The following is a 22,973-nucleotide window of genomic DNA, read 5'->3' on the forward strand; positions in this document are numbered from 1 at the left end:
TGCCAGTCTCAGTCAAACAAAGGTGATAAAATGATAATATTGCTACGCCTAAAAGCAGCAACAGTCGAATGTTACGCATGGCGCCAGCGTTTGGCCACGCGGGCTCCTTGTAACGGAGCGGCGTCTGACAGTTCCCTCACTCCCTGGGATTCAGTACCCTCCCGGCACTCCCGTCTGACATGATGACAGTCCCCTCACTCCCTGGCGAGGCTCTCACCTCTCCCTGGCGTTCCCTGGTGGGAGCAGTAGCCGAGATGTGTGTCTCGGTCCCTCGGTCGCCCACCGCACCGCCGTGACCTCTCCGTGACCCTCGGGCCGCCGGTGTGACCTGACCTCTGACCTGACCTCTGACCTCTTCTGGCGACGTACCGACAGACATGACCCTCAGCTCCGCCCCGTGGGACCCACAGAACGCGGGACGGATATACCCTGCCCAGATTGCCAGGTGGCTCAGAGGGCCACGACCTGATACAGAGCGGCGGCGGGCTCATTGGCTATGGATGAGCACATCATGTGCATGGCGTGAATGGTGGATGCTGGAGGGACCCTCTCGCGATTCTGAATAATTGCTCTTCCTATTTTGGGAGCCTCATGTCTTTCTGTGACTCATTTTTAGTGGATGCTCCGGCGTTATCGATGTTGCGTTGGTAGGTACCGGTCGTTTGTCATTTATTGAGTGCCGCTGCTGATCCAGGTGCATTTAGGGTTGTTCTCTCCCGAAGCCCTCGCTGGCCCATAGGCCTCCAAAGCAACGTCGATATGCAATAGATGCTTAGGGGTTAGCGGGCTCCCCGCCCAACACAACTTTTCCTGGCGATTAACAACTAACCATTTACTAGCATACCCAGACCGGGGAAAACGCTCGACTGTATCCACCATTGCAGTAGACAGCTGGTTGTTATGCTCGAAATGTGATCGTTCAGGGTCAGAAGGCTGTAAGTGTCTGATGAAATTGCTGCACAGTAAGCCGGGATGTATAGCATGCTGCGTGTCTACCGTGTGATTTGTGTACACTGTCACGGCAAATAGGTATGTAGAACTGATGCAACCCTTGAACTAGTCGCATCGCATGTGCAAAGCTCTGGACGCCATGCGGTTATTGTGCTTGAATTTTCGATCGCTAGATCATTTCATCATGCGACCTGAGCCAAAACGGAATAAAACGCAGTGGTGCTTCTTTTCATGACAGGAGCAAAATGATACAAGCTCTTGGATCATCCCTACCTCAAAGTCCCGTCTGAGTACACACCTGCAGCTACCGATCAGTTCCGGTCCTGGCCGTCCAGTCCCAGTTTCACCCTCAGCTTCGCCCTGCGGCCTCCGTCCCGTCTCAGATCGTCCACTGTGTCAGCCCTCAGCCCCTGTCCTCAGACGTTGGCCTCAGTCCCTGTTCTCAGCCCCGATCTTAGCCCCGCCCGGACCGCTGAGTACTGACCCCCGTCCTCGGCAGCCCTCAGCCCCGTCCCGTGCGCCGCTGACCCGGGTGTCGTGCCAAGTCGTGCGTCCGGGCAGATTAACTAATCGATGTTATGCTCCCGATGCATAGGGAAGTGGCAGGATAATCAATGTGGGTCGTCGTTTGGCCGCTGGCAGCACCGTTTGATGCGTGCCGCGGGCCTCGACAGCCGACCCTGTATGTCGGCCCGCACAGCTATTAAACAATCGATCATCGACTGGCCATGACGGCGGCGACAGCTCACGGGCAGGTGCAGTTCTCCTTCTACGCAGAGACATGTCATTTTTTATACCTGTATGGACCTGTCGTTAATATTTTAGAGGCGTATTCCTGGCACAGACTATCTATCAGATGGGGGCGATGCCAATGCTGCTCACCCGACTACGCGTCGTTTCCTAGATAACATGTACTTTTCATAACCAGAGGACAGAACAGGTGTCAGAGGACAGCTGTCGCTATTGAAATTATAGTGTACTCGTACCTTGCCAGCTGCTTATGCCTGACTGAGCACATTCTATGTAGTAGAGTAGTGTCTCCCGTCCGCAATTCATGTGAGCACAATCCAGTGTGGTGGCAGGCACTCATGTTCTCCGTCTCCTCCCCAGTCCTCTGCAACTGGCGTGCTACCGCCGTCCACTGGCTGGCCAGCCGACTCCGATACCTCCCTGTCCCGATAGCGACCGTCCACCGCCAGCGGCGACCCGACGCGAGCACGGCACACCCACTTACCCCCCGGCCGCAGTCCATTTCCCGGGCGGCGCCACCCGCCGGGTCAGCGAGCCGTCCCCGTCCGGCAGCCGACCAACACCTGAACAAAGCTGCGGCAGAGCCAGCCGCTGCCTGCACCCCAAAGCCGCGGCTCGGGACAGCGCGGCGCCACTACTGTCCAAAGCTGCGGCACTACCTGCCCAAAGCCACAGCACCAACACCTGCCCCAAAGTCGGTACAGCGACCCCTCTACCTGCACCCCAAGCCGCGTCTCGGAGCATCGGCAGCGAATTGCTCAGGAGGTGAACGGTCAGCTTATATCGGCACAAGTGAAGATCGATGTGCATTACAGCTCGGGGCATCATTTGTGTGGCTACTGGCTGTGCGTCGATGTTCGTTTTGCTGCCCTTCTCAGCCATCGATCAGTTCTCAGTCCTTGGATAGGTGGAGCCATCACGGAGCAGCAGCACCAAAACACGCCGATCTGCTGTAAGTCCCAGTTTCCTCTCCTGCCTGCTGCCCGTGTCTACTGCCTCTGCCCGCCTGCCCTGCTTCTTGTCTCTGCATATTTCCTCTGCCTTTCTCCCCTGCCTATCGCTCCTGCCTCCCTCCTGCATCCCCTGCCCCTGAGACAGCGCGGACGGGTCAGAGCGGACGTCGGGACCGCTGCTCCTATCCGGAGACACGGTCCGACTTTCTGGGAGTCACAGACCAGGACCCGGCCCGGCTTACCATTGATTGGCCTGGCCTGCAGAGTGCAGCACAGCTAACTTCTCTCCCTTCAGTTAGGTGCTGATAACTGCCTTCTCGGAATGACGCACTGCTGCGCCCGGAGACGAGCAGTTGGATCCTCTTAGAGAAAATTGTGATGAGCCTGAAGTCCTATTCTTTTCATTGCCCTCTCTCACAGAATTGTCGAGTGTTGGCTCACTAATGTTGATTGTGTAGGCCTCATGACCTACTATGAAAGCGAAGCCCCTTCCATGCAACCGAGTGGCTTTGTTGCTTGAACAGAATGCAAGGGTCTGTAAATCCACTTTTTGGCTTTATTTTGCATTCTTGCGCTGTTGGCTGACAGCATTCTGCGATTTCTCAGTATCGGTGCATCATTCAGCAGATATCGCCGCAGGGCCAGATCATTATTCAGCACACTTATCCCGTGTGGGCCGCGTGCTCGCCCTGCCCCATGTGTGGGCCGGTCAAAGGAGCGCAGATCAAAAACCAATTCCCGTCTGCCAGGGCTGCTGTCAGACACAGCCATCGAAATGAATCCGCCGACAGCATATCGGCTCTTACAAGTCGGCAATTGAAATATCGCCGCCTCCAAACCCGCGTCGTGAACAACTCTCAGACTGGTGCCGCATTGAATCTGTCCATGCATTGCTACAGCATACCTACCTACACAAGAAGACATGACTGAGTTCAACTGTGCTTATAAGACACAACTGAGTTCCATACGTTCAGTCGTGTCTTTATGGAAGACAAGACTAAACACGGAAAGTATAAAGACAACCAACTTTATACTTCATGAAAACATTAATTTCGTTGTCATATTTTTACTTATCCACGAGTGATTACAACAGAAGTAGATCTCCAATGTATCATTGTACTAAGAAATGTATTTATAAATATATTTAGTGCAACGACCCATAAAATATAGTATATCGAATGTGATAAAATGCTCTAACGACATCATATCTTGTCTGTCCGCTTCATTTCTAACATCTCCATTCTACGCAAATGTGGTAAATAACAGCACATAATCGCGGCATCTTAAAATGATTGGCGTGATATGTAAGCACTAGCTGGCCATTTATAGATAATGATTTGGAGGTGTCAGATTGATTATCACAAATATCTTCATACCATGAATTTAGTTAGTGTTTTAATTGAAAATAATGTCTGATAGCTTGATACATGAGTTATGCAAGCATCTGTGCAACCCAAACTGATTTTTTAGGAAACATAATGAACCTAATTTGACCAAACCTGCATCAAATCTGCACCAAATCTGCATCAAATGTGTACCAGATGGCCATCGTGAAAACGGTTAATGCCGATAATTATGCTAATATTTTAGTGAAACGTCAAAAAATGGTAAATGTGTAATCATAGATTCATCTTTGGGTGTAGGTGTATTCATGCAACGTTTGTAAATGTTTGCACGTTTCAGGGGCTGCTGCAATGGATGACCTGGGCACTGGACAACGGGTGCCGGCACATTCCTCTGAACTCCGAATGGGTCACTTCTCGAACACCTCATAAGACCGCTTGATTCGGTTCTAGCCGGAACTAAGCGAACATTCGTTAGGCTTTTCGACGGCCCGTTCCAATAAATGGGACCAGGAATCATATTGCCCAGTGATCATCGGACTCTCATTGGATTCGAACGTGACCGGGCCCTTCATGGGGACATGGACGGAGCGGGATCCTTAATCCGGACACGTCAGGGTCCGGGTCCGCCGGATGGACACAGACGTGACCGGGTCACCCGTCAGCCAGTGACGACGTCCGGCCGTCATCCGCCGACCGAGGGTCCGCAGGCGCCGCCGTGATTCCAGCTCCGCCACGTTTGTGTCCCTCTCAGGCAGCCGGCTCCAGCCCGGAATAGAGGAAAAGGTCGCTGGCGGCTGACCCCGGCCCGCCGGTCCCTGGGCCCCGGTTTGTCAGCCGGCGGCCGGCCGGTCCGAGCCCGTTCGGCCGTCCGCCGGACCGGCGCCACCTATTGATCTCAGCAGACGAGAAGAGGGTCGCGGCAAACAAACGTCCGCCCGCCCCACTGTAAACACTGTGTCGCACCTCGTCGGCGCCGATGAAATGGGGGCCGCTCTGCAGCTCGCGCGCGCGTGGTCATCTCCGTCGACCCAGGCGGCCAGACATGAGACAGCGGTCGGCGGCGAGCGGCTCGGTGGGGTTCACTGCAGCGACAGCCGCCGCGTCGGTGGGGCTGCGAAGCCAGACAAAAGCAGATGAGTCGGTGCCGATTCTTATACTCTCGGAAGCCCTGCCCAGATCGTCAAGAAACTGAGGCTTCTGTCCGGTGTTCGCGCGAGAGTGCGTAAAGGCAGTCGGTGCATGGTGCAGTTGATGGACGGCGCTAGCGAGCCGGATCGCTAGCGGTTATTTAAATGGAAATGTTGCAAAAGGGCTGTTGGAAATTCTGATATTTATGGGCATATTTGTAAATGCCAACCATCAGCTGAGGATCATTTCATTTTAGCCGAGTGAATTAAAAGATAAGCCCTATCCGTTGTTATCTTTTTTCATTAATGACTTCATGAGTATGGCGATGATAAAACCTAAGTGCGCCGCTTAAACTAGCCAGCAGGAATATGGTCGAGTCGAAGTATCCTCTCCAGTTGATAACCTACAGTCTTATGAGCGGCACCGCGCTACCGACAACGGGTCGCCCGCGGGCCGGCCAAGTCATTTCACGGTTGTCAGTGGAGAGATGCACCGACACTTAGGGCAGCCAACAAAGTTGTCCGTCAGAATGGCTCGTTATTCAGTCCTGTTGTGGAGAGGTGTGATGCATCATACCTATGTAATTTTTATATACGGTGTCGCCTCTCAGTAGTGGATTCCATACAGATTCCTTCAATCTAAGTCTAAATCTAATAATCTAATCTAAGTCTAGACTAAAGCAGTGTAATAGTCAGCATATAAGCATTAACGAAAAAAGCACAGCCTGTTACAGCTCTGGCGTGAATGTATTCAATTCCAGGTAGTTTTGCATGGCTTGGAAGAAGAGTGTAAATGAGCTAATATATAAATATCGTTATCGTTAAATATCGTATCGTTGGAGTGTAAATATAGTTACATATGGAGTCGCTATCGTGGCATGACTTTGATCTTGCTACATTGCGACATATTTTCGCAGCGAAATTGTTCAAGAAGACGTATGGTTAAGTGCTGGTACAAACCAGCTGCGGGGAGGTGGGGTATAAGCATTCCCATCGTCTGCGTCTGTGAGGTCAGTAGCAGCTGTGCAGGGCTCCCGCGGCGAGCGGGCGGTACCGTCTCGCTAAGTGGCTAATGTGCGGGTCGGGCCGGGCCGGAGCGGCGGTAATTCCCAAACTGACGGCGTGTCGTCCGAGGGCGACCGGCGGCACAGCCACGGCACAGCCCCGAGTTTGACATCCGCACCAGCCCCAGCACCAGCACCAGTATGTACCAGCACCACTAACCCCGGCGGCCGCACCAGCTCCGGCATCCGTCCCAGCACCACTAACCCCGGCGACACCGGCGTCATCCGTCACCGCGGGCCGAGCATCGGACGTCAATGGTCCCAGCCACTGAGGTCACCGGTAATGAGGAAAAATGACACGGCCACTCGCACGGCGGCCGGCAGCGACTGGCGCGTTCGATGGCGGCCGAAGAGAATCATTGTTTTATATTTGGCAGATGCTAAGGCTCAGCATTGAGAGGAAGACGCTTATGCAGATCACTTGTCCTCTGGCTTGCTGTTAGGCATATTTATTTCGGTGTAGCTCCCCGTCCTAACACTTGGGCGTGATTGCCAGGCAGATAATTGATGCAGATAACATCCAGTCATTGAGTGATTTGGGTTATTACACGCCCGATGCTACTCCCGCGCCTCAGGGGAGTCTTAGAGGCGGCGCATTCATGGCTGCGCCTTCCCCGGTCCGCTGTTTACGCCTCATTACAGCCCTCACTGAGGCGTGGCTCTCAGCATCACTCGGCGCCGCGCAGCCGCGCGCTCCTCCTCCCCCGCCCCTCCCTCTCCCCCTCGGCTGGCGGCTGACACGCCCAGGGGCCGAGACAACCCCCCCCCCCAGCGACCCGGCCAGCCCCCAGCGACCCGGCCAGGGCCGCTGTGCCGTCCTCTGCGGGTTACATGACATGACGCCGCCCTGTGACAGGTCACATCATACTATAGTGCCATCCGTCCGCGGGTGACAGACATCACATGGCGTCGCCCCGTGACATCGCGACAGGTCGCATCATACGACAGTGTCCTCTGTGCGACACATCACAGTGCCAGCTTCGTCGGGCCTCATTATCTTCAGTGTAGAGGGCCACATCACAGCACCACCCCTCTGCGGGCCACATCACACGGCGGCACCGCCCTCACCACGATGGAACGGTCCCGTCCACAACAATCAGCGCTGGCAAACAATCAGAGCCCCAGCGCCGAATGCCGAGCGAGCTTCAAAGATAAATGGCCGCCTGACTGGCGAAATCGGCTGAAAGGATTCTGGGCGGACGCAGTACATGAGCTAGATTTTTCGCATTACATGGTGTAGAGAAAACAGCACATTTGTATATTCCCTGGAAAATAAAGCTGTTGCCGATGGCATCACAAAATTTCATTAAGTCTTTCATTCGTAAAATCATTTATAATTGCTTCCCTTTAAAAATCATACGCAGACCTGTCACGTGTCAGTCATAGTGTAGTTCCTGTAAAGACTTTTCTTCATTCATATTCATGTTCGTAATTCATATACTAAGGCCTTTGGGCGCTCGTAAGTACATTCTAGCCAACGCCTAATGCGTCGCCTGGAGATTCAGTGTCCCTCATTTCGCCTTGTTCCATGCGGCCTGGCGCCCTGACCCAGCTGGCGGGTCGACCGGACAGCTTCGCCGCTGTCTGGGCTGCACAGTGCACACTGTCTTGGCTGCACAGTGCACACTGTCTGGGCTGCACAGTGCACACTGTCTGGCTGCACAGTGCACACTGTCTGGGCTGCACAATGCACACTGTCTGGATTACACGATGCACAGTCGCGCCGCTGTCTGGGTCGGACTCGGACGGCCGCGCATCTGTCTGGAACGGACAGAACTGCGGGGGCAGCCACCGCGCCGAGCGACAGGGCGATGCGCGAGTGACGGTCAGAAATGGCCGATGTGTAACGGCGGGTCATCACTAGCCACCCTCGGGTCACCACTGTCCACCCTCGGCTCACCACTACCCACCCTCGGCCCTCGGGTCACCATTACCCACCCTCATGGGGTCAAGCCACCAACTGTCTACCCTCAGGTCACTACTGGGACCACCCGCGGGTCAATAAGCATGTTTTGCGTGCGCTTTCGAAATGAACTCAGCTACCATGCCACCAAATTTGGTACAGCTTTGCTGCAAGTGGGACGTAAACTGCAGAAAACCAAGAAGTTTAACGTACTTACGTGTATAGCCGCATTCTTCCCTTCCATCATAAAAAGGAGAGGGACGAAGACAAGTAAAAATACCATCAATTACATTGAAGGTGTGCACTTGTGCAGGGTTGCAAGGCTACACACATATGCATATTTCAATAGGGTCTGTTAATCATAACGTATAGCTGGTTCTATTTAGATGTAACATAAAATCAATACATTTTTAAACCTGGACCATTGCAGCGGGTACGCTATTCATGGCTTCGTTAGCAGAGCACTTGACTATTGATCCCTCGTCAGCCAGTGGGCAGAGTTCTGAGAGACGGCTGCACGAGTAGTGTACTCGACGATCGACCTTTTGCCGTCACAGCGCTTCAGCGTACAATTTATGCTCAAGGAGTTGGGTGGTGTCCATTGATTAAACATGAAATTGTCGCCTTGAATACTGATGAGATGTCGCAATCGAGGAGAAAAGGCAGTCACTAGGCTGTCTGGGACGTCCAAAATGTGAGAAGCTAGAGAGGCAATTGAAAAGTAAGGAAATTCAATTTTCAAGCCACTACATATTACACTGACGAAGGCAAATTTTATGCAGTATCTTCTATATACAAACAGGGTGATTGTGGCCAGATTGCATGTATTTTTCGATTTATTTCTCATCAAAATATTCTACTTGATACATGATAGTAGATAAGTTTCAGATCAGTCGCCTGAAAGTTGCCGACTGTGTCTGCCTCGGACACGATTCTGGTGCCTGCCCCGGGCGCTGAGCGCCTCCCGACTCACTGCTCGGCCAGCCGCAGCCGTCGGTGGTGCGCCTTTGATCTGACCGCGGCGCCGACCTTTGCGCGTCTCCATGTGACCTCAGGCCGGCGGCGCTTGGTGTCAAACTCGGCGCGCTGGCGGCGAGACAGCCGCGGCGGCGGCCCTGCCTCGGGCCAGGCCGGCGGACCTCCAGAGCGGGGTGCGACAGTCTGCGCCAGTGGAACAGTCAGACTCAGATTCTCGCCGGGAGCGGCGGGGTGCTTCCAGGATGTAACCGGATCTTTACGGACATGACTGCGCACATTGTGAGAAAATGAGCCTTCAAAACCGACGTCAGTTGGGCATTTGCGCCGGTTTACGAACAGGGCTAAGCGCAGAAGTAGCTGCTGAAGAATTCATTGACTAGTGAGTGAGAGTAATGAGACAAGTTCTGGAAGTTTCATGACAGCGCTCGGTGGGCACGCACCTTTCCAGATTCTTGTTATGGACTTTGACCCGAGTAGGTGCAGATTGGATAAAGGTATGGATCGTGTCGTGACCTTTGGAATCCTTGCACCAAGGCGCGTTCATTATTATTAGAACGTATTATTTTACATTCTATGAGCAAAAGACTTTGCATCATTTCACAATTTACATGAGGAAGAGCGGCGCTGTAAGCTGTCGCATTTCGTTGTTAACACTATCAAAAATCCTGGGAGTATCTTTTAGCTAAATCTTCCTCAGGCACTTCTATATCATATCAGGCCATATCAGACATTAGGACACACTTTTGCCTGGGTAGGGTATGCCATCAGAGAGGTCTTTGGGGAATGGGTACCGTGTGAAATGAAGAAGGCAGACTAATGGCGACCTTTTGAAATTCTAAGGAAGAATATGTCGCTACTTCTACTTACCATAAACCCGCCCGGGCCTGCAGAAATGCTGTTGCAGTGCCTGCACATTTAGCCGTCCATTAGGGGCCATAATTCACAGTGCATCAGACATTAGCATCGGGCATTCATTGGCGGATCTATCAGCGGGGACGGCCTTTGAGCTCAGATTGGGTGACATTTGGACGTCGGGCCGCCCCCATACCGGACGATGGATGCTCACGGCGGGCGTCGCCGCGCCGCGCGCTGACACCGTGCAGCTCCACCGCTCTGGTGACAGTGTGTCAGCTGTGGGTGTCATGTGACACCGCCCGCGTCACTTCGGGACGCTCCTCGAACCAGAAATGTGTCTCCCATGGGCAGCGGAGTCCCTCGCCACTTTTAGGGAGCGGAACAGTTACGTAAAGGACACTCGAACCTGTTGGATGGCGATCTCAGAATATCACTGATGACGTCATTAAGGTGAGGTCTGTAACTCTCTAGTGACACAATGGTTTTAGGTTCCCCAACCGATGGACGTCTAGATGATAACACAAGACACGTGCATCCTCCTTTAGAATGACGAGCTTCGTTCAGTGTTGATTTGATGATCTCCGCCTGGCCATTGGCCAATCCTATACTGATACTGCTTCAAAACAGTCAGCTGTCACCGTCTCTGCACGCGGCCCATCGGCTCCTGGTCAGTTACTGCACCGGGCCGGGTCTGCAGCGAGTGGCGACACTCCTGTACCCTTGTAACAGCCCCCCGAGATCCCGAACGGAACGCTTCAGTGCGCCGACCAATTACACATCGGTACGCTGTCTGCATAAGTGGCGATCTGCGCGCAGCCGACACCGAGCCTGTCACCGACAGCCCTGTGGTAAGACGCAACTAGTTAATTATGGGACACGCTTCAATTTGATAATCGATTTCCTCTGATCTCTCTTGACGCCGTGCCTTCTCTGGAAGGCGGGTGAACTCTGGGCGCGGCAGAAGTTGCCTGCTAAGTTGGGCGGCCATCGGCCGGCAGTCGGCGGTCGGCTGACCGGATGGGCCGCGCCACCACCCGGCCATCTGACCCGGTACGCTTTGGGCTCGGTGACGCCCCCGGTACGGCCGTCCCATCCAGTATTCATCCGACAGGCGACGGATGGCGCGGGCACCCCGACTGCGGGGGACGGACGGACGGACAGACGGACGGACGGGCAGACAGGCAGGCGCACGCGGGCGGACGGACAGACGGACAGACGGACAGACGGACAGACGGACAGACGGACAGACGGACAGACGGACAGACGGACAGACGGACAGACGGACAGACGGACAGACGGACAGACGGACAGACAGACAGACGGGCTGACGGACAGACGGACGGACGGACAGCGCACAGACGGGCTGACGGACAGACGGACGGACGGACAAACGGACTGACGGACAGACGGTCGATATGTACTATGTACTATGTAGGCTGGCGTATATGAGAGTTTGCCTCTGAGTTGTGGGGGCGCGTGGTTCGACAATTAAATAGTGGACCGTCGAACGGTTTTATTTCCAGGGGTTGAGAGGTGGCGAGATTTTAAAACCAGCACCTAAGAAACCAGTCGCCTAAGTGTAAGTGCTTTTTCATGTAGTGTGATTACTGATTACTGATTGAGCCAGAGTTTCAATTTCACGCAAGAAACCTCGCTCGGCTCGGAATTGAGAACTCGCTTCAACCTTGTGATCCAAACAAGGTCATCTTCAACTTCTCTTCAAAATCCATTCCCTCGCGCATCAAGACACTGCTGGCGTTTGGGCTGGATTTCAAACTGCCTGTTTGGAGGCTGAGCTTCTACAAATATTTTCTACATTTTGATTACTGATTATATTATCTCCTTGTTAAATGAATCAAATGGCATTGGCAATGGGCAACGCACAAGCATATGTAATTCACTCAAATACAAAATGAAATTGGAAATAGAACCAGCAAAAGCTAATTTGCTGCCTTTTCAGTGAACACAGTCTCCTGCAGTCTAATTATATCAGACAAGCGGCGACATTTTCACATTTGCGCGGTAGCCGTTACTTCCACGCACCGGCGCGGCGCCGCTGCTAATTTAGCTGGCCCGTGGCCGTGTGGCTTAGATTAGCTAGGAGGCGACAGGATTGACCAAGGCAACTGCACGGAATCGCATCGTTATGCCGATGCATTACAGTTACCGATGCATTAGAAGGAAAGCATGGTATTCTGAGCAGTGCTGAGAGAACTCTTGTGTCCCTTCTCATACATTTTGGAAATATGGTAAACTGGAGAAGCAATTAGCATTGCCAGTTTCTGTCACACATTTGACAGTATAATGCCTGTTCTGCATGGGGTGTGAAGGTTCAGGCAGCATGGCTACACTGCAGGTCAGGCACATAGGTACATACGAGTAGGTGTAAAACCACTCCTACATATGTACAGCCCTCTGCAAACTGCGTGATAGGTATTCTTTTTTGGACAAAACCGAGAATAACGCGAATACTATGCTATCAGTCACTCGGAAATCGTAACAGCAAGACGCGCGAGACTCCGCACCTTAGATTGGCATTATCATCGTATTCATGTTCCATCCAGTTTGGCAACAAAACTCAAAAGTTTATATTTGCCCTCAAAACAAACTTTTGCATTTTGTTGCCAGACAAGGCGTATACTTTGTTTAGTGATAGACCAAATCGAAGGAGTGGAGCATGGCGCATCTATTTGCAGTGAGTTCCGACCGACTGATAACATAGCCTTTAAGTAATTATCGGTTTTGTCGAAAAAAAGAATACCTACCACGCAGTCTGCTGAGGACTGTACCTATGTACATAGGTACATAGGTGTGTAACTACTGCAGCCGACAGATAGCTATGCGATTTGCGATGCGAATATGTACCCGACCCGAGGGCAGTGTTGATCGAACTTTATGTCATACATCCTGAAGGTCCTCATAACGAAGTTATTAACTTTTTTCAAAGGGTTAAAAACTATTTTAAATGGATGTAGCGAGAAGATTAAGCACTGGTGGATCCAGAGGTGGGAAGGGAGCATGTGTGACAAATGTGACCCCCGCGGTGCCCGAAGTCGACGAAATTTACGGTTTTTCGAAAATAAAGAAAAAAACAAAGCAGCTATTACAGGAAACGTTTATTTTAAACTGCACAGAAGTGCGTAAGGAAATGAAATCCGAGGAGTTTTTGGTAATTGGAGAAACTAATTGGGGAGTATGCCCCCCCCCCCCACCGCGTCTAAGACCGCGCGCCTTTCTGCAAATCCATGGATTCGCCAGTGAGCTCAACTCGCAATAAGAGCCTAAGCAGTTTGCTTGCTGTGAATCAGGAGGCTATCATGTACAAGCATCTTCAATCATTGTGCATAGGTAAAGATTAATTACTTCTGGACTTGGTAAAATGATACAAATTGCAAATGGGTAAAACCATGGTCAAATATTGACTATATGCGAGTATCCTGCGTAGCCTATCGTATTTTAACCTAAACGTAACATACATAACCCACCTCAAGTCAGATTCGACATTTCCTCGCAGATATTTACCCTTTTGACGTTTACTTGGTGTTAGCTCTCTCCAAGTTTTACTTTTCCTGTATCCCGTGCTTCAGAGAATCACTGGCTGTCCGGCAGTTCGTGGAACATACAACAACTTCACACTGCGCTGCTCCGACCGCGGAACGGACCGAAGTTTGAACATCTAACGCTTACTTCTGCCGAATAGTTGTGCCTCAGTCCATAAAATTTACCACCGAGGGTCCCTGCGGAGCGCTTTCGGTGATAATGCAGGCCCTGGGGAGCGGTTTAGCCGGCGACCTCTGGCGTCACTGTCTGCCGCCGCTGCACTGGCTGCACTGAGCGCTCCCTTCATCTGCGACCTACCCACCCAGTACCCACCCTGTAGCAGCGCTGCCCGGCGCGACACCCCTTCACCGCCGTCCGTGACCTCGGAGACGCGGGGCCGCGGCGGTCGCTGCTGGTCGACCCAGAGCCGTTCCCTGGAGTGGCGGTCTCCGCTCTGCATGGTGCCGTTTGGTCGATCGTGGTCATACACTCGCCCGGGTCGGCCCACTGACGCCGAGTGGCCTACCAGAGTGGCGGAGTGTGCTTACGAGTGGGTCTCAAAGAAATTGGATCAATTAGATCCGCTATATGTAATATGTAATGAATGCCGAATTATTGCTGGTGGCAAAGCTTAGGGTTCTGTATTAGCTTTGCGATTTCATTGATGCAAGGACTTCATGCGATCATAACAATTTCATCAAGTTCTCCAAGAGAGAAGTGGTCTGGAGTAAATTATTTCTTCACCTTCGAACGACCATGCTGTAGCACAATACTTACACACACTAGAAGCCCTATCGCCACTCTTTATGTCCCTACCAGGCTCCGTTGTGATTCTCCTGGCCGGCTCTGAACCACTGAGTGTCGTGAGGTCGCTTCTATTGCCCGGTCACTCTGCACTTGGACGGATTCGCTGCCTCGAACCGGCTCTAAAGGCGACCGCGGCGCGGCCGCCGGGGGTTGAAGCCGCCGCGGCGTGCCATTAGGCGGAGATGACGCACCTCGGATCCGGTGTCGGACGGCCATTAGCTGATTATTTTCGTGCCTGCATGTCTCCGTCGTCGGCTGTCGCTCGGTCGGCCATGTGGCGAGACAAACTGAGGCTGAGACATGTGGCGAGACAAACTGAGGCAGAGACATGTGGGAGAAAAACTGAGGATGAGACATGTGGCCAGACAAACAGAGACTTAGCCGTGTGGTGAGACAAACCGAGACTAGCTCGCAAAGGTGAGACAAGCAGAGAGTAGACTGTGTGGTGAGACAAACCGAGACTTAGCTGACGAGACAAGCTAAGACACATATACGCGAGACGAGCTGAAACTCTGGCGGAGATTCAGGCGCAGAAAATGGGAACAAACATCCGGTCAGCCGTGCGACCACAGGAACGAAAACTTGTCAAACTGCGACGGGAGGAAATCGATCAGTCCAGCTCACGACTCAAATCAACTCAGTCCAAAACAGACCAGACTAACGGCGTGGCGAGAGAAACCGCTTCACATGTACCGGCTGACATGCAATATCCAGGCAAGCGCCATGGGCAACAGATTCCTGTCTATCATTTCTTTACCTTCCAATTTCAGGTTTTGTAGTCGTTTATCTATATAGTCAAGCGTCTGTGTTAGAAAGTAAGGAACGTGAGGAGGTAAGGAACTGTTAGAAACAGTATGAAGCGTCCGCCTCGTAGCCAATTATAATCCAATGTCAAGCTGATGCCGCAATAGATGTCACGAACACTAGTGGCTTCGGACATCCGATGGCTCCACCTGGCTTCACTCTGTCCATCTGTCTGTCCTGTCTGTCAGTCTGTCAATCAGTCAGTTCAATTTTCTGTCGGTTTCCTCAGGTCCGTCTGCTCGTCTGTACGTCTCCTTGCCTCTACATAATCTGTTTCCATGTCTGCTCTATTGGTCTGTCCTGTCTATGCATACGCATGCCACAATCGTATGTCGCATGTGTGTGTGTGCTATATTTATGCTCTTGTTCGAGGTTCATTTGCTTGCTGTCAGTCCACCTGTTCATCGATTCGTTTATTCGTCTATTCAACTACTGATGCTTCAATCAGTCTCTTTGGATCAGCTATTCAAGCTGAAGAAGTGAAGACACAATCTCTCCATAACCGGCTATCTTGAAAATGGTTTCGCGACATTTGTGCGTGTAGTTATGTTCATATCAGGCTTCATATCACTCAATATCTTTCATCTCCCTGCTGTCGGGGAATCAGCACGGCTGGCCCGTCTGACGGCGATGCCGGCTGCCCGGTCCATACGCGGGCACTAATGCCGGCTGTCAGACCCATGACAGCGCTCAGACGCTCATTTGGCTGGCCGCGTCAGTCGCGCTGCGTTTGGCCATCGTTCCCATGGCGACTCAAGAACTCGACGAAATTCTACGCTGTCCAGACGCGGATGTTGTGTGTCGTTTCCATGGAGATCGGCTGCTATATGCTCAACTCTTGATGAGTCCGGTTAGTGATTCTGCGGCTCTCGATGTAATGCTGACACTGGGTCTACTTATTGCCAGAGATCCTGGCAAATATATGTCTTCTGACGCCTGACATATGCGGGTACTAAGCGAATATTTTGGAGTCGCTACTTATGCATGTGATTTGTAGGATCATATAGTTTCTTCTCTGCTTGCATATGTAAGAGCCGCATTGCTGTTCACGTTGGCAGTACCATTGCACGCCATTCAGGATATTGGTTTTCATTTGATATGTTCTAAATCACGTTTTTACACATGATTTTTTTAATTGTCATATAGTTTTGTGATTCGCAAGTGAGGGGAAAGGAAGAGAGAGAGAGAGAGAGAGAGAGAGAGAGAGAGAGAGAGAGAGAGAGAGAGAGAGAGAGAGAGAGAGAGAGAGAGAGAGAGAGAAAGAAAGAGAGAGAGAGAGGAGAGAGAGAGGAGAGAGAGAGAGGGAGAGAGAGAGAGAGAGAGAGAGAGAGAGAGAGAGAGAGAGAGAGAGAGAGAGAGAGAGAGAGAGAGAGAGAGAGAGAGAGAGAGAGAGAGAGAGAGAGGAAGAGGAAAGAAGAGGAAAAGGAGATGAAGAAGAACGTACTGCCCGGAAGGCCCTCTGTCAGCGTGTCTAATAGGGCATGTACCGCTCCGGAACACCCTCTCTTGTGGCAGGCGCGGACCTGACGTTGATAGAGACGCTCCAGTGGAGCCAAGGAATGGAGGGGGTGGGCTCCGTGTAGTAGAGCCAGGGGATGGAGCGGGAGTGGGCTCCATATAGTAGAGCCAGGGGATGGAGCGGGAGCGGGCTCCATATAGTAGAGCCAGGGGATGGAGCGGGAGCGGGCTCCATATAGTAGAGCCAGAGGATGGAGAGAGTGGGCTCCATATAGTAGAGCCAGGGGATGGAGCGGGAGCGGGCTCCATATAGTAGAGCCAGGGGATGGAGAGAGCGGGCTCCATATAGTAGGGCCAGGGGATGGAGAGAGCGGGCTCCATATAGTAGAGCCAGGGGATGGAGCGGGAGCGGGCTCCATATAGTAGAGCCAGGGGATGGAGCTAGAGCGGGCTCCATGAGCCAGGGATGGAGCTAGAGCGGGCTCCATGAGCCAGGGATGGAGCTAGAGCGGGCTCCATATAGTAGAACCAGGGGATGGAGCTAGAGAGAGTTCCAGTAGAGCCAGAGGATGGAGCGGGAGAGAGCGGGCTCCATACATATAGTAGAGCCAGGGGATGGAGCTAGAAAGGGAGCCAGAGTGGAGCCAGAGCATGGAGCTGGAGCGGATCGCCACCGATCCTGGATGTAAAGAAGATAATGGACAGGGAATGTTTATCTTAGAAACTCATAATTTTTCTTTTGGTTCATTTGCGTTCGCCACGTCATTAGTTCCCAGCTCATGACATTTTGTTAGGGAAAAATCACAAGCCGATTAGCAATGTTTCAAATGTCTACAAATTTGTCATCCACATGATTTTGTACCTATAGCGGTTGAGTCATCAGTAGCCTCAGCATGTGGTTAAAACTTCAACTTGAAGTGTGGCTGATGGCCGTAATAAGATTGAGGACTGTAACGAACAATGCGAATTGTGTTTTTTTTACATTCGCATTGTGCAATGTGCAGTGCGCAATGTGCCTTATTGTGCAATGCATAGGAATACAATATGGTTACATGCTAGTAATACAATGCTGGTTACGTGTAGATAAATATTCTGATGTCTCTCGACCACTGCAACTGACTCGGGACAGTTAGTGCTTGCATCGCTGGAGATCGGCGCACTCTGTGCTGAACTGCATTGAAGAGGTGACCTTGTGTCTGTGTGTGTGCCGCGCCGTGCCAGGTCAAACAGCGCTCGTGGCTGAGAGAGATGGCCCGGCCGGTCGTTGGCACGGCAAATAGAACCACCTGCCATGCGCCGGCGAACGGTGCAGTTGGGTGATGCACTGTGCAGCCCGCTGGCAGACTCTGCAGTGTGCAGTTATCACTGCATTGTGCAGCCCGCCGGCGGCCGGTGCAGTCGGCCTATGCAGCCGGTCCACGGAGGCTCAATCACTGTGCGGTCGTCCAGTCGCCGGGTTGTGCGGTCTCGTTCAGTCACATGTGTGCGATCGGCCAGTCACTTACCTGTACGAACGTGCGCACATACAGTGGGCAGTTGTCTAGTCGCCGGGCTGTGCAGTCGATCCGTTTCTGGTCCCCGGCGTAGAGCGGCCCACCTGTCCACTGTGCAGTGTCCTATTGCCTCGCGACGCGTGGTTAATTCCCAATGACGAACGGGGCAGTGGAGCAGGTAGTTACCGAAACAGCAGGCGGCAAACAGAGCGTGATTATGTTTGCGTCGCTATCACGGAGGTCACTGAGTAGGCATGTTTTGGTCTGTTCAACCTACACTGGAAATTGCATCCAGCGTCAGTGCTTGGCTTTAGGTAACTCAAGCCTTCAGTTTATTTCAAAAGAATGAATGCGAGTCCCGAGTGCGGAAATCGCGCCGTTCTTTTTAAAACGGGCAGGCAGTTTTGACAATCATCGACCGGGTCGTTGAAAGTTCACTAGAACGCATATCTAATGCAATTAAGGATGTGAGAGATTTCACGGCACGTTAACAACGCATCAACCATGAAGCCATTATTACGGGCTTTTTTCTTCTTTTTTAACGCTAAATCATTTTTTGTCTTAGCTTTCACGAACCAAAAAGAAGGAGTGGTAGGAAAAGGCGTCATTTTTAAATGATTTTGCGCTTAGGTACTCCTTAAATGGCATCAGCAATGGTCCACTACTCTAATATTGAATGTCGAGCGTATGTATTTACATCAATCTTGCAGCATAACTATCATTTGCATAACTATAATTGTATCCCATGATTTTATCACTCTAGCTTGATCAACAACACGAATATGACACACTTGGTGTGCATAAATGTGCAAGCAAGTACCCTTAACTTTTTCTTTGTTGTTCCAGATGATTCTTCAAATGATAAGGCCTGAAAGTCGTACATTTTCTGGTAAGTACATCAAAGAGCCTTTGGTAACCGAGGCACGCATTATCACTATGTATGTATGTATGTATGTATGTATTTACGATCAAGAGCAATCCACAATCGGCGTGGCGATTGCCAACCGAACGGTTCATACATCTTATTGCAGAGCCAGCGAAACTTCTTTGTATGTGCATTAAAGTCACTTATTTACGTAATTTTTAGCAGCCTAAACATTTGTATTATTTTGGGGCTTGCAGAAGCGAAACGTTTTATCTTTTACCGTTTGCTACTTAGCTTGTCCGTGGTGCTCAGTTACTTTCTAGTTTCCCCGGAGAGTGGCTAATTTCGCTGCCCTCGCCGTACTGCCATTGTGCAACTCAAAGTGACGGATCCGGCAGCGGGCAGGGGAGACTGCCCTCGCCCGATCCGATTTTCTGTCCACCGCCGCAGGAAAGTCGGGGCGAGAGTGGTTGCGGCCGAGTTGAGCGAACTTGTTCTTTGTTCATATGTCGGGCGTTTCGCCGCACCTCTCAGGGACAGTTGTAAAGGGACACCGCGGTTAAAATGGAGTCGGCTCTCCGCTGCAGTTGTCCCCTATATAGAGTTGTCTCTGGACTGGTGCTGAGGTCGGATAGTGCGAGCCATCTAAGATGATGAAAGGCCTTAGTCCCGGCCTGTTGCTGTGATTTTTCTTTTTCTTACAACTCTGACCAAGTATGGACAATGGCATGATCCAGCTGTGCCATCTCACCGAACTGAGCTAAACGCAAGGGGAGCTAATATACCTAGCCAAAAAGGGAAAAGTTTCAGACATCAGATTTAAACCTCAGACAATAACAATAAACAGTCGTAATAAAAAGAGCGGTTAGTCCACCTTCCTCGCCTTCGCCGGCGTCCGGATATAACTAGTAGTTCCGCAACTTCACTGCGGGACTGTCGTGCCGGTCCGGCTCGGTCTACATTAACCATGCCTCGTCCGTGGCTGTAGTGGCGTCCGAGCTGCACTCTCATCCTCTCCGGCGTCTCCCTCTCGACACGGAGAGACGTGCCCGCCGCTCTCCGTCCCTCCCCCCCCCCCCCCCCCCCCGGCCGGACCAAATGGTGCCGGGCGCGGCGGCGGCGGTCGTCCGGTCGGCTATAGCTGAGGCCGGGGCAGTGCGCAAAACGAGATGTGCACGACAGCGCCTGCGACACACGTCCGACTACGCTGCACGAACAAATTAGGGCGACTACGACAGCCGGCGTAATTGTGTTTGCCGACGCATAGGAATGGCCGTTCGAAACAGCACGCAGCTGCGTCCGTTAGCACAGTGCTGAACTGAACAGCGAGTCCATCCGTCAGACTCCGGAGCCCGGACAGGTCTATTGTCAATTGACTCTCGTCTCCTGTGTAGCGTTGATAAAGACAATCAGGAATTATAGGTCGAAAGAGTTAAGATAATTATATCTTAATTATTTTATCTTATATTATCTTATCTTATATTATTAGATAATTTTTTTTGAGGCGATGAAGTGATTAAGTTTTCTTTGTCATCCACAAATAAACGCTGGAAGAAAATCCGATTTTTAAGTAATTACGGATAGCAATTATATAGCTAAATTGCGAATCCTCATTTACACTTTACAGTCCGCTCAATAACAAAGCCTTATGATCTGCGGGAGTCCTGAATGTGTCTTGTCAGATCAGTTAATCACGTTTTTCGCACATCAAGCTCTAAAGATACATTGACATGATCCAGAAAGCAACACAGACCACCAGCACCTCCTTACAACAGAAAAGTCTGCCATTTCAAAGTTTGCCACACATCCAGAGCCATAATAGAAGCGGGGACTCACCAGGCTCTTCGGTGAAATTTTCATCCTCGAACACATCAGCTGCTGGGCAACAATTTGCATGTTAAGCAGCGTAACGGTGCGGACTGCGGAGCCTCGTGATGCGAGGGCCTTTCGGTCTGTGCTGCGCAGAGAAGATCGTGGGGAAGGATCTGACTAGGCCCCGTGAATAGGTCGCAGACCAGGAGACCCAGTAGTACGTTCATTAACGTCACACGAAGTTTAAAGGTTGGACTGAACGGCGAACATGAAGTAATTTGTGGAGACTGGAAAGGTTAATGCCGGGCACATACGTGCTTGGCGACAGTGCTATTTTGATAGGATTATTTGATTGCGATATGAACATTGAACAACTACATGTAATAGTATGATCGATCAGAATCCAATTTCGTTCGGAAATGCAATCACACGATATAAACTGTTGGCCGCTAGTGCCGCAGCTACCACTTGTTGACCGCGCAGTGCAGAGCCGTCCCAGTGATGGCCGATTCAAATGATGAGTTATCTCGGCCGGCGACGCGCGGCGGGATAACTCGGCAGTACTCCGCTCAACGACGGACGCGGCTCCACTGGGGGGTGGCGGACGTGACCAGCCGAGGGGGGGGGAGGGTAGCCGCTTGCCGCGATAGATTGGTGCAGCCGGCGGCCTCATGAGACCCATCTGCTGGCCCGGCACAGACCACCTCCGAGTGTGGGGCCACGGCCAAGGGCACGGACACGGACACGGGCACAGCCAATGACACGGACACGGGCACGGCACGGGCACGGTAAGGACACGGCACGTACACGGACACAGTACGGACACGGCACGTACCTACACGGAAACGGTACGGACACGGTACGGACACGGAAATGGACACGGGCTTACGGACACGGACCCGGTCACGGCCACGAGCAGGGACACCCGCGTTCCACGCCCTCGACCGGCGAGCAGGGCTTTGTGAACACCAACAGATTGTCACGGTAAAGGGCGGGCAACGCGCTTTGTAGAAGATAAGGGAGGAAAACTAACGAAATTATCCGCAATAAGGCACCTATTGACTGATATGCTAACATTTTCCTTGGTTTCGACAAACTCTTGCTCATAAAAAAACGTACTTTTAAATCAACTGTCGAGATCTTCAGGTGAATTAATGTAACTGTTCCAAACGCGGCTGAGGGCGTCTAATGGTGTGGTAATTTATGCACTGAGCAGCCGGAAGATGAGTAAACAGCTTCCAAATAAAATGAAACCTTCAAATCAACCCCCGTTTCCAAAATATATGTCCCTGTTGGGTGGCGATGCAAACAATCGGTCTCATGGTACCAGAGGGATGCATTCTGGCTGCTATCAGTGGTGTACTGTCCGTGCGGCTATACGGCCGTCTATGCCGAATGGATTACACAGACCCGTCAGCCCGATATCCGAGCAGCAAAACCCGTCTGTGACATCGACCAGAGGCGCGCGCCGCCGCTCCGGTCGCCCCGACACATGATTGGATTCAAGAGTTCCAAGTCGCCAGAGTTGCCGAGCCAAGTGGTATTTCTAACGAGCTACCCGATCGCGACCCTTTGAACTCGACATTGAATGTATTAATTAAATAACAGCGCCAGCTCGCTGATCAAATTGGATACTTGATGAAGTTGACATTCCTGTTCAAGGCCGAACTTCAAGTTCAATGAAGTGAGGTTCGTTGCTCGAATTTGTCTACGTTCGTCTGATATTTCTGTCCTGGAAAGGCCGCTCATATGAATAATTTGTACAGGTTACTCGATGATGCCGCTCATTACTACAAAAATAATTTGTATGTACGTAAAAATAATTTCAAAGCTATTTGGAAATAATAGCATTGCCGTTATCACATATTCTCTCAATATTGATAAGTCTATGCTGCCGTAATACTGTTTTATGATGACGTTAGATACTTATGACAATATTGTTGAAATTGATGTGAAGATCGATATCTTGAAAACGAAATTCCCGAATCAAATTTTATTTTAGAGGATAAAATTCATCTACAATAGGTGCGACAGATGCATCTGGTCCAGGATGGAAAATGATCCTTTAATTATATAAGATAATTAATGGATGCGTACGATTAATCTTCAACATTTCTGAAGTATTTTGTGGTAAGCAGCAATGGAATCACAAGAGCGGCCTAAAGCTATCAGTTGCAGCTTTTGTTGATGCTGCTCTGATACGATGTCACTTCAAAGGATAGAACCATGTTTTGGGATTTACTGATAGCATCCTGTTTCCTTAGTTG

At 51.4% G+C, this 22,973-nt stretch overlaps 1 protein-coding gene across 1 annotated transcript in view; it reads left to right on the forward strand.

Moving 5' to 3' along the window:
* The window catches only part of LOC122364648, a gene marked incomplete at its 3' end in the record, with an annotated part of 56,829 nt that overhangs the window by 8,841 nt on the left and 25,015 nt on the right, over positions 1-22,973 (forward strand). Inside the window, exon 2 of the mRNA XM_043335255.1 lies at positions 18,876-18,918. The remainder of the gene's footprint in view (positions 1-18,875; positions 18,919-22,973) is intronic.

The sequence above is a fragment of the Amphibalanus amphitrite genome, unplaced genomic scaffold, assembly GCF_019059575.1.
Source record: "Amphibalanus amphitrite isolate SeventyFive unplaced genomic scaffold, NRLGWU_Aamphi_draft 000689F_arrow, whole genome shotgun sequence".
NCBI classification, from domain to species: domain Eukaryota; kingdom Metazoa; phylum Arthropoda; class Thecostraca; order Balanomorpha; family Balanidae; genus Amphibalanus; species Amphibalanus amphitrite.